The sequence below is a fragment of the Eumetopias jubatus genome, unplaced genomic scaffold (genome assembly GCF_037043125.1).
Source record: "Eumetopias jubatus isolate StellerSeaLion01/CBP00866 unplaced genomic scaffold, mEumJub1_p1.0 scaffold_1, whole genome shotgun sequence".
NCBI lineage: Eukaryota > Metazoa > Chordata > Mammalia > Carnivora > Otariidae > Eumetopias > Eumetopias jubatus.
The window spans coordinates 62,027,500-62,037,212 of NW_028274807.1; the positions used below are offsets into that span (position 1 = coordinate 62,027,500).

Consider the following 9,713-nt stretch of genomic DNA (forward strand, 5'->3'; position numbering starts at 1 on the left):
CCTGTGGAGTTCTCTGCCTCATCTTCATATTTTATATGATTTCAATTAAAGGAAGGAAAAACTTCCATCTTTACTTCTCAGACAGATTAACCATACATCTTTAAGAAAAAAAAACTTACATGAGAGCTGTTTTATATGTATTAAACATTTATGTAGATCTTTATGCGAAACATTTTTACTAACTTTTATGAAAAGTTTATGTGGTATACTAAAGCATTTAAGATTTAGAGACATACGATTGCATGGAATAAAGAAAAAAATTCACGTTTTAATTTATGCATAGTTTTTGTTTCAGAAAGTTATGATAGGATGATCAATTGCATACTTTCAAAAGTAAAAACATATTTTGTTAAAGTAAAACTATGCAGGAGATGTGCAATGAGAATTAAATTTCAAGGAGAGGGCGCCTGGGTGGCTCAGTTGGTTAAGCAACTGCCTTCGGCTCAGGTCATGATCCTGGAGTCCCGGGATTGAGTCCCACATCGGGCTCCCTGCTCGGCGGGGAGTCTGCTTCTCCTTCTGACCCTCTTCCCTCTTGTGCTCTCTATCTCTCATTCTCTCTCTCTCAAATAAATAAATAAAATCTTTTGAAAAAAAAATTTCAAGGAGAAAAAGAAATAATGTCAAATGGTTCACTGTTAAAGGTTCGCTTTGGTGTTTTTACCCTTTTTAGAGTAACGGGGATTATCAAAGCTCAGAGTGTGTCCAGATTGTCATTTCTAAATTATCATTTGTGTTTTTACTAAGAACAAAAACAAAAACAAAATAACAACAACCAAAAAAACTGGTCTCTCAGAACAATGGCTGATTTCACATCTGGAACAGGACATTTATAATATGAGCCTTGACATGACTAATGGAAAGACAATGTCAAAGACTACTGGGGGCATATGAAAATGACACAAAAGCAAGTTTAGAGAGGCTTCCATGACCAAAAAAATAAGAACTTCTGAGCAACAGTAGTAGTAGTAGCGATAGTAATGACTGCAATAGATTGAAACACATATAAAAGTCCACAAGTTCACAATGATTTTTTTTTTTAAAATCTTCATTCATAACCCTTGAAGGTTGCTAGGGCAGTGTCTCATTATTTCATTATTCTGAAAACTGATTAAGGGAAAAAATCAAGACTTGCAATTTTTCAGAGTAACCAGACAGTTGACAGGAAAAAAGTTTTCTTTATAGGAAACCACAGATGATAAACATAAGAAGAATGATAGACCAGAAAGTCCCAATTTTGTAACCTTAATGAAATCTGGACACCATGAGCATACCTGCTAAAAAACTATTTTACTGAATTATAGTGAATTTTAAATAGTTGGATCAGGCTGACAATACCAGAACCCACTGATGAATCTTAACTGTCACAACCTACTGTGATGAGCCTCATGAAATTAATAATCCTTAATCTCATCAACCTACTAGATCCAACTTTCAGTTTCTCAGAAATATGGGAGGAAAGAAGAACATGTTAAACAATACCATGAAGACACCATTATGAAAGCACATTGATTGTACGCAGGATATGGAAACTTCTATAAGACAAAATATACTGTTTCCTCAATAAATAAATGGCATAGGAACTTTAAAAATAAAATTAACAAATATTAAATAAATATTAAAAATTTTTAAAAGAAAATGTTATGGATTTTGAAAGAGACTCAAAAGCAATCAACCAAAGGCAGTGTGTGAACTGATTCAAAGAGAAGACTAATACTTTTTAAACTAGCAGGGAAAATTATGCACATACTGAATATTAGACACTGTGAAGGGATTTCTGTAAAATGTGCTGGTAATGACATAATGGTATTTTGGATTTTGTGTAGACATAATTTTTAAATATTTGTGAATGAAATGATACGTCTGTGATTTGCTTTGAAATACTCCAACAAATAGAAAAAAAAAGTCTATCAGGAGGGCATATAAGCAGCAAGAATGGCAAAATGTTGATTTTAAGTTAGAAGATAGGTACATGAGGATCATTATACCGTTCTGATTTTGTGTATGTTTGAAAATTCCCATTAAAAAAAAATAATAACCTGTTGCAGATTCCACTGGAGGCATTTAAAGAGTAATACATCTTTAATTTAAAAATTTACAAATGTTGGATACCACACCCTTTACAAAATCATTTAAAATTTACAACCAAACAGGTTTTGATGTGAAATTAATAATGTGCAAAAAAATAGGTCGTTTTCCAAATTCCTTTTAGGGGTACGTGAGCGTAAAAGTTTGAAACTTGCCATAGAGAAATTCTTTTCCAGATACATGGCCTTTCTTCCCTACTGTCTGAGTCAAGATAGAGATTTAAGAACAAATCCATTCACTCTCTTAGCCTCTCTTACATCTGGGGTTGGTCATGTGACCCAATATTGACCTTTAAGATGAAGAGTTAACTTTGCTGGGGAATTATGGGAAATATTTATTCATTATAAAATGAGATAAAGTGCCTCCTTGATTGCCCTGACTGCTACAACCCTGCCCACACGACATTTGTATAAGGTCATATAAAAACATGGTTCTAGAAACTGCTGCAGCCATTCTGTGAAAACGGGAGAGGCACCATCTAAGGATGACAGAAAAAAGTGTAAGTGTGCTCCACAGAAGCAGAACTAAGACTGTGTAGGGATCAACATTTGTGAAAGGAAGTTGGAAGAAGCCAAATTCAAATGCAGGCCCAATAAAGTCTCAGTTAAAATGCAGTGAGCTTTAAAGAAAAGATTTCCAATCAGAATGTCCTACATGAGGGCCTATGTGCCCTAACTTTAACTTCCAGCCTCAGCCTTGCTCAGTCCCTAGAGGCAAGCTTTCCTGGGAAGAATGGTTCTTATTCTGGGAAAATTTGCTAACTTCTCTTACTCTCAGTACCTACTTCAGAAGTTTAGTTTGTTGGCGGATTAACTGAGAAAAAGTGAGGTAAAGCGCAGGATATGTAATAAGTCCCAAACAAAGGAAAGCTGCTCTTATTACGCGTGTCATCCAGTACAGATAAAAATAAACTTTTAAAAAGATAAACCATTTGTCTCTGTAAAAGGAAAATGTTTATCAACATTTAAAAGCATAGCATAAAAAAAAAGAAAAAGAAAATGTAGGACTAGTAGTGAATATACAAATGCACCATTACTTATAAGAAAAGATAACTCTAAAATTCATAAATCTGAATAAAGTACTCAGGAACCTTCCAGATACATTCTAAGAAATGATTTGTGTTTAAGAAGTGCCATACTCTCCCGTTCTGGCCACATCCACCACCATGACGTTCAGGGGGCAGAACACCATGTGGCCACACTGAGCAGCCACAGCCAGGAGGTGTGTGGGCTGCACTGGGCCCCAGATGGATGACATTTGGCCAGTGGTGGCAACAATAACTTGGTCAATGTGTGGCCTAGTACTCCTGGAGACGGTGGCTGGGTTCCTCTGCAGACATTCACCCAGCATCAAGGGGCTGTCAAGGCTGTAGCTTGGTGTCCCTGGCAGTCCAATGTCCTGGCAACCGGAGGGGGCGCCAGCGACTGACACATTCGAATCTGGAATGTCTGCTCTTGGGGCCTGTCTGAGTGCTGTGGATGCTCAATCCCAGGTGTGCTCCATCCTCTGGTCTCCCCACTACAAGGAGCTCATCTCAGGCCATGGCTTTGCCCAGAACCAGTTGGTTATTTGGAAGTACCCAACCATGGCCAAGGTGGCTGAGCTTAAAGGTCATACTGCCCGGGTCCTAAGTCTGACCATGAGCCCAGATGGGGCCACTGTGGCCTCAGCAGCAGCAGATGAGACCCTGCGGCTATGGCGCTGCTTTGAATTGGACCCTGCACGGCGGTGGGAGCGGGAGAAGGCCAGTGCAGCCAAGAGCAGCCTCATCCACTAAGGCATCCGTTAAGGACCAACTCATCACCTCAGTTGTTTTTGTTTTTGTTTTTTTATTTTTCTAATAAAGTCATGTCTCCCTCTCAAAAAAAAAAGTGCCATACAAGTTTAATATACTAATATCATTCAATTATGTCCAATTAAATCCAATTATCTTTTTATTTCCACACCAGACCTTTTTGTTTATTTTCATGACAAATTGTAATCTAGAAAACTTGTTTACTAAAGACAATTCAAGTTGAAAGTAAAGCTATTTATTTGCAAACTTAGGCTGCATACGAAATTGATAAGATAGGAAAGTGATATACAGGGCTTCAAATAGGAAGAATAGGTCCCTGATATAATTAGTGGTGCATACTTTGCCAGTTTTCCAAAAAGAATAAGCTATGCATTCTTTTTATTGCCTTCCTTATGTCAGCAAGAGCTCCAGGAATGTGCATCTTGGCTTCGTATACTGTCTACACACTTTACATTTAGTTAATATTTTGGGCCAAAGTATAGAAAAAGGGCTAATCACATTTAGAGATAACATAAGATAGGAGACAAAAACTTTCATAGAGGATTCAAAAAGATTTTGACAGGCTTAAAAATGGGGGAGAATAATGAAATGTGACTTAGAGATTAGTGTACAATCTTGCCTTAAAGTTTAAGACTTACGAGGTTGGCAAACTTGATTTAATATATTTTCCTAGGTGATATGGTACCATATATACATATATATATATATATATATATATAATGTGTAACATATATATATAATTATGTGTATATGTGTATATGTGTGTATATATGCATATATATATATATATATCCCTAAAGACTCCACCAAAAAGCTATTAGAACTGATAAATGAATTCAGTAAAGTCACAGGATAGAAAATAAACATACAGAAATCTATTCTATTTCTATACTAATAATGAAGGAACAGGAAGAGAAATTAAGAAGACAATTCCATTTACAATTGCATCAAAAATAATAAAGTACCTAGGAAAAACTTAACCAGAGGTGAAGACCTATGCTCTGAAAATGATAAAACAAGGATGAAAGAAATTGAAGATGACACAAAGAAATGGGAAGATATTTCATACTTGTGGATTGGAAGAACACATATTGTTAAAATGTCTATACTACCCAAAGTATCTACAGATTTAACGCCATCATTTTCAAAATACCAGCAGCATTTTTCACAGAACTGGGACAAAAAATCCTAAAATTTGTATGTATCCACAAAAGATCCCAAATAGCCAAAGCCATCTTGAAAGAGAAAAATAAAACTAGAAGTATTACAATTTCAGATTGCAAGTTGTACCACAAAGCTGCGGTAACCAAAACAGTATGGTAATGACACAAAAAAGAGACACATAGATCAATAGAACAGAAGAGAAAACCCACAATTATATGGCTAATTAATCTTTGACAAAACAGGAAAGAATATGCAATGAGAAAAAGACAGCCTCTTCAACAAATTGTGTTGGGAAAAATGGACAGCTACATGCAAAAGAATGAAACTGGACCACTTCCTTACACCATGCACAAGAATAAACTCAAAATGGATTAAAGACTTAAATGTAAGACCTGACTCCATAAAAATCCTAGAAGAGATCAAAGGCAGTAATTTTTCTGACATCAGCCATAGTAACATTTTTCTAGATATGTCTCCTGAGGCAAGGGATATAAAAGCAAAAATAAACTATTGGGACTAGATAAAAATAAAAAGCTTCTGCACAGTGAAGGAAATAATCAACAAAACCGAAAGGCAAACTACTAAATGGGAGAAGATATTTGCAAATGACATATCCAATAAAGGGTTAGTATCCAAAATATATAAAGAACTGATATAACTCATCACCCAAAAATAAACAATCCAATTAAAAATGGGCAGAATACATGAACAGACATTTCTCCAAAGAAGACATACAGATGGCCAACAGACACAGGAATAGATGCTCAACCTCACTCATCATTAGGGAAATGCAAATCAAAACTACAATGAGACAGTTGACCTCACACCTGTCAGAATGGCTAAAATCAACAACACAAGCAACAAATGTTGGCTAGGATATGGGGAAAAAGGAACTCTTGCCCACTATTAGTGGGAATGCAAATTGCTGCAGCCAATGTGGAAGACAGTATGGAGGTTCCTCAAAAAATTAAAAATAGTTAGAACTACCATATGATTCAGTAATCTCACTCCTGGGTAATTATCCAAAGAATACAAAAACGGTAATTCAAAGGGATATTTGCACCACTAAAGCAACATTATAAACAATATCCAAGTTATGGAAGCAGCCCAAGTGTTCATCGATAGATGAATGGATAAAGAAGATGTGGTATACATATATATATATACATACACAATAGACTATTATTCAGCCAGAATAAAGAATGAAATCTTACCATTTGTAACAACACTGATGGAGGTACAGAGTATACTGCTAAGTGAAATAAGTCAGAGAAAGACAAATACCATATGATTTCACATTATATGGAATTTAAGAAACAAAACCAAGGAGCAAAGAAAAAAAAAAAAGAGAGACAAACTGAGAAACAGACTCTTAACTGTAGAGAACAAACTGATGGTTACCAGATGGAGATTAAGTTGTGCACTTGTGATGAGCACTGGGGGATGTATGGAATTATTGAATCACTATATTATACACCTGAAACTAATGTAACACTGTATATTAACTATACCGGAATTAAAATTAAAAGTTAATATAAAATATATATTTTTTCCTTAGGAAAAAAAAAACCCTGATTTTGTGGACTACATAACAAAAAGCAAGTAACAGTACTCTATTGTACTCTATACTGTATTTCAGTACTGCTGGAAAAAAAACAAAAACAAAAACCTGTTCTCTTCTTGGAATACATTGATATAATAATTCCCTAAATCCACCAAATGTACTGTATGTTATGTGCATAGCACTGTGACAATCTCTGTGAGAAACTGAAAGTCTGTGTAGGAGGGCTTAAGGTCTGCATGATCAAGAGATAGAATGGTCCTACTGTACCCTTCATACAATTATCGAGGCCCTACTATGGATAAGGCATGGTAATGGTTATGGGGTGGCAACAGATAAAACACAGCCACTGCTTAGAGTCTGTAATTTATTACAGATCATAGGATGGGGAGATATTTTTTCTTAAATTTTGAGGGTTTAGGCTTATTACAAAGTACAACTGTTCAGGGAAATACAATATTCAGAGGATAAATTAATCATATGCCCATACACACATACATTCCTATACAGAGAATTCCTAGTTAAATATTTAGAGGGTTTACCTCTGCCAAAGTGAAAACGGTGGCTCTTTCACCTTGGTATTCATAAGAATAATTTTGGGATAAAAATTCCCAAAGAAATTCTACTTACAAGTCTCAGCTCCTCAGCAATTCTAGCCTTTCTGACTACCCCAGATCTTCTTTCTTTTTTTTTTTTAATAGACTTTATTTTTTGTTTATTTTTAAACTAACATTTAGCTCTAGTGGAAAACTGTATTAAATGTTTTAAACTAATTAGAAAGGGGATAAACCCTGAGCTCACACAACAGAAGCAGAAGGCAGCTAATGAGAAGTCTGTGCAGACAAGAGAAAAATGACGACTGGCTCTTTGGACTGCCTGGGTGCTGCTGCCAAGTGGGCAGATCAGAAGCTCGGTGATGAAGATTTTGTGCAGCGAACAGTCATTGCATTTGTTATAACTTATCCTTATAAGACTATTTGAAGCTTTACCTTTCAACCTGACTTACTGTGATATTATAGAACTATTCTGCAAAGAATAAAACACTAACCACGGATATACAAACAAAGTGGGGGATAGAAATGAAAAATCGCTTTACATGTATGTATTTTTAATCTAATTTCTTTAAAAAAAAATAAGCGTGAACGACGATTTTAACACTTTGACATCTCTCAGGATGGAGCTGCTGCACTCTTCCTAGCTGCCCACGGTGGTGACTTGGATGTTATTCCATGATCGTTGTCTTCAGGAGCATAAGTCAACCAAGCGATGCAGGGACTGGCCGTCTACGCAGAGCGGTGAGACAGGGAGGACCTGCGGTCCCGCAGCAGCACCAGAGATAACCGATCAGCCTTGAGTGTCTTCAAACCCTTTTGCCGCGGTAAATGGCACCCAGGCCGATTCCCATTGTAATGTAACCTGACAGGAGAATGCCTTTATGTTCACCTAGGCAAGCCTGGTCTGAGCTGTTGGCTCCAGGCTTCTTCAGTCTTTATAAGTTCAAGTACTGAGGGTTTTAGAGGGGAGGGGGGTGGGGCGATGGGTTGACCCAGTGATGGGTATTAAGGAGGGCACGTGTTGTAATGAGCACTGGGTGTTATACGCAAACAATGAATCCTGGAACACTACATCAAAAACTAATGATGTAATGTATTAAAAAAAAAAAAAAAAAGAAGTTCAAGTGCATAGGAGCCTGCTGTGAGCAGAGAATGAAAAGGTGGTCTAGCCAGGTCAGACTTGTCCAAGCTCTGTCTTCTTTGAAAGTGTCAACTCTGCGTATTTAATTCCTTTCCTTGCTGTTCTATGGAGGCCATGTGGCCTGGTAGGAGCAAGCGTGTCGTCTCTCGTGTCAGGATGTCACAGAGCCACTGTGGATCGTGCCGCAGAGGGGCCACAGCGAGGTGGTGAGGGTGCTGCTGCTGTGGCAGAGCCCACCTGGACGCCACCCTCAAGGTGAGCTGAGCAACAGAGATAGCGTGTGCGGCTGGGGGAGAGGGGGGCTCTTTTTTCTTTCTTTTTTTAATCATCAGTTCTTACAACAAAGTTGATTTCCGGATTGACTTGGAGAAGAGAGTTTTTAATCAGTTAATCTGATAATTTAACTGATTACCTCGATAACACAAAGGCCTAGGAGGTAAGCTAATTTCCCCCATCCTTCCGTGTAATTTTTTATTTTTTTTTTAACCTGAGGTGACAACACTATAAGGTCAGCTGAGTCTTGGTGGCTCCATTTTATTCTTGGTTAGATATACTTCATTGATCCGGTTGTCTTAGACTTTGCTTTTAGGCAACCGAATACACATGCAAATCCAGTGTGCACTCTATACCATTCTCTCTTTCTTTTTACTTTGAATCTACATAGAGTTACTGATAGCTCAATGCCATTGTCATACTCTACTTATAAAATTGTGCAACCATCCCTACGACTACTTCCGTTATTTTTTAGCAATTGTAAATGCAATGGCCAACATTTATATATGGTTATGTTTATTAACTATCTGCAAGTCTTCAAAGTGCTTTATGTAGAATAACTCACTTAATCCCTCAAACGAGCCTTTGATGTAGTCCCTACCATTTTCTCCAAATGCTATTACATCAGACTATGTTATATTTTGATCCATAGATCCTCACATAACACAGTTTTCTTGGAAAACCTAAGAGAAGTTTTTTTACTAAGGATATTGTATAGGCTTCCTGGGGAAGATATCATATGATTTGATGGATGTCAACAATTTTCAAAAAGAAGAGAATAGGGGCACCTGGGTGGCTCTGTCAGTAAGGGTCCGACTCTTGGTTTCAGCTCACGTCATGATCTCATTGTCCTGAGACTGAGCCCCAGGACAGCTCTGCACTCGGTGGGGAAATCTGCTTCAGATTCTCTCTCTACCTCTCCTTCTGCCCCTCCCCCAACTCGCATTCTCATTCTCCTTCTCTAATAAATAAATAAATCTTTTAAAAAAAGAGAGAATAAACAAGGTGAGGAGAATGGAAATGTGAAATGCACATTCCAGGTACAGAGAAAGCATCAAAGTAAGAAAATGCAGAGTGTGTTAGGAAGATATCCAGACACTAGCCTGGAAATCAATCACAAAGGCTTTGAATGCCATA

At 37.1% G+C, this 9,713-nt stretch overlaps 1 pseudogene; it reads left to right on the plus strand.

Moving 5' to 3' along the window:
- Window positions 1-3,877, plus strand: part of LOC148165011 (cell division cycle protein 20 homolog) — a 73,756-nt pseudogene extending 69,879 nt beyond the window's left edge.
- Window positions 3,878-9,713: the final 5,836 nt, after the last annotated feature.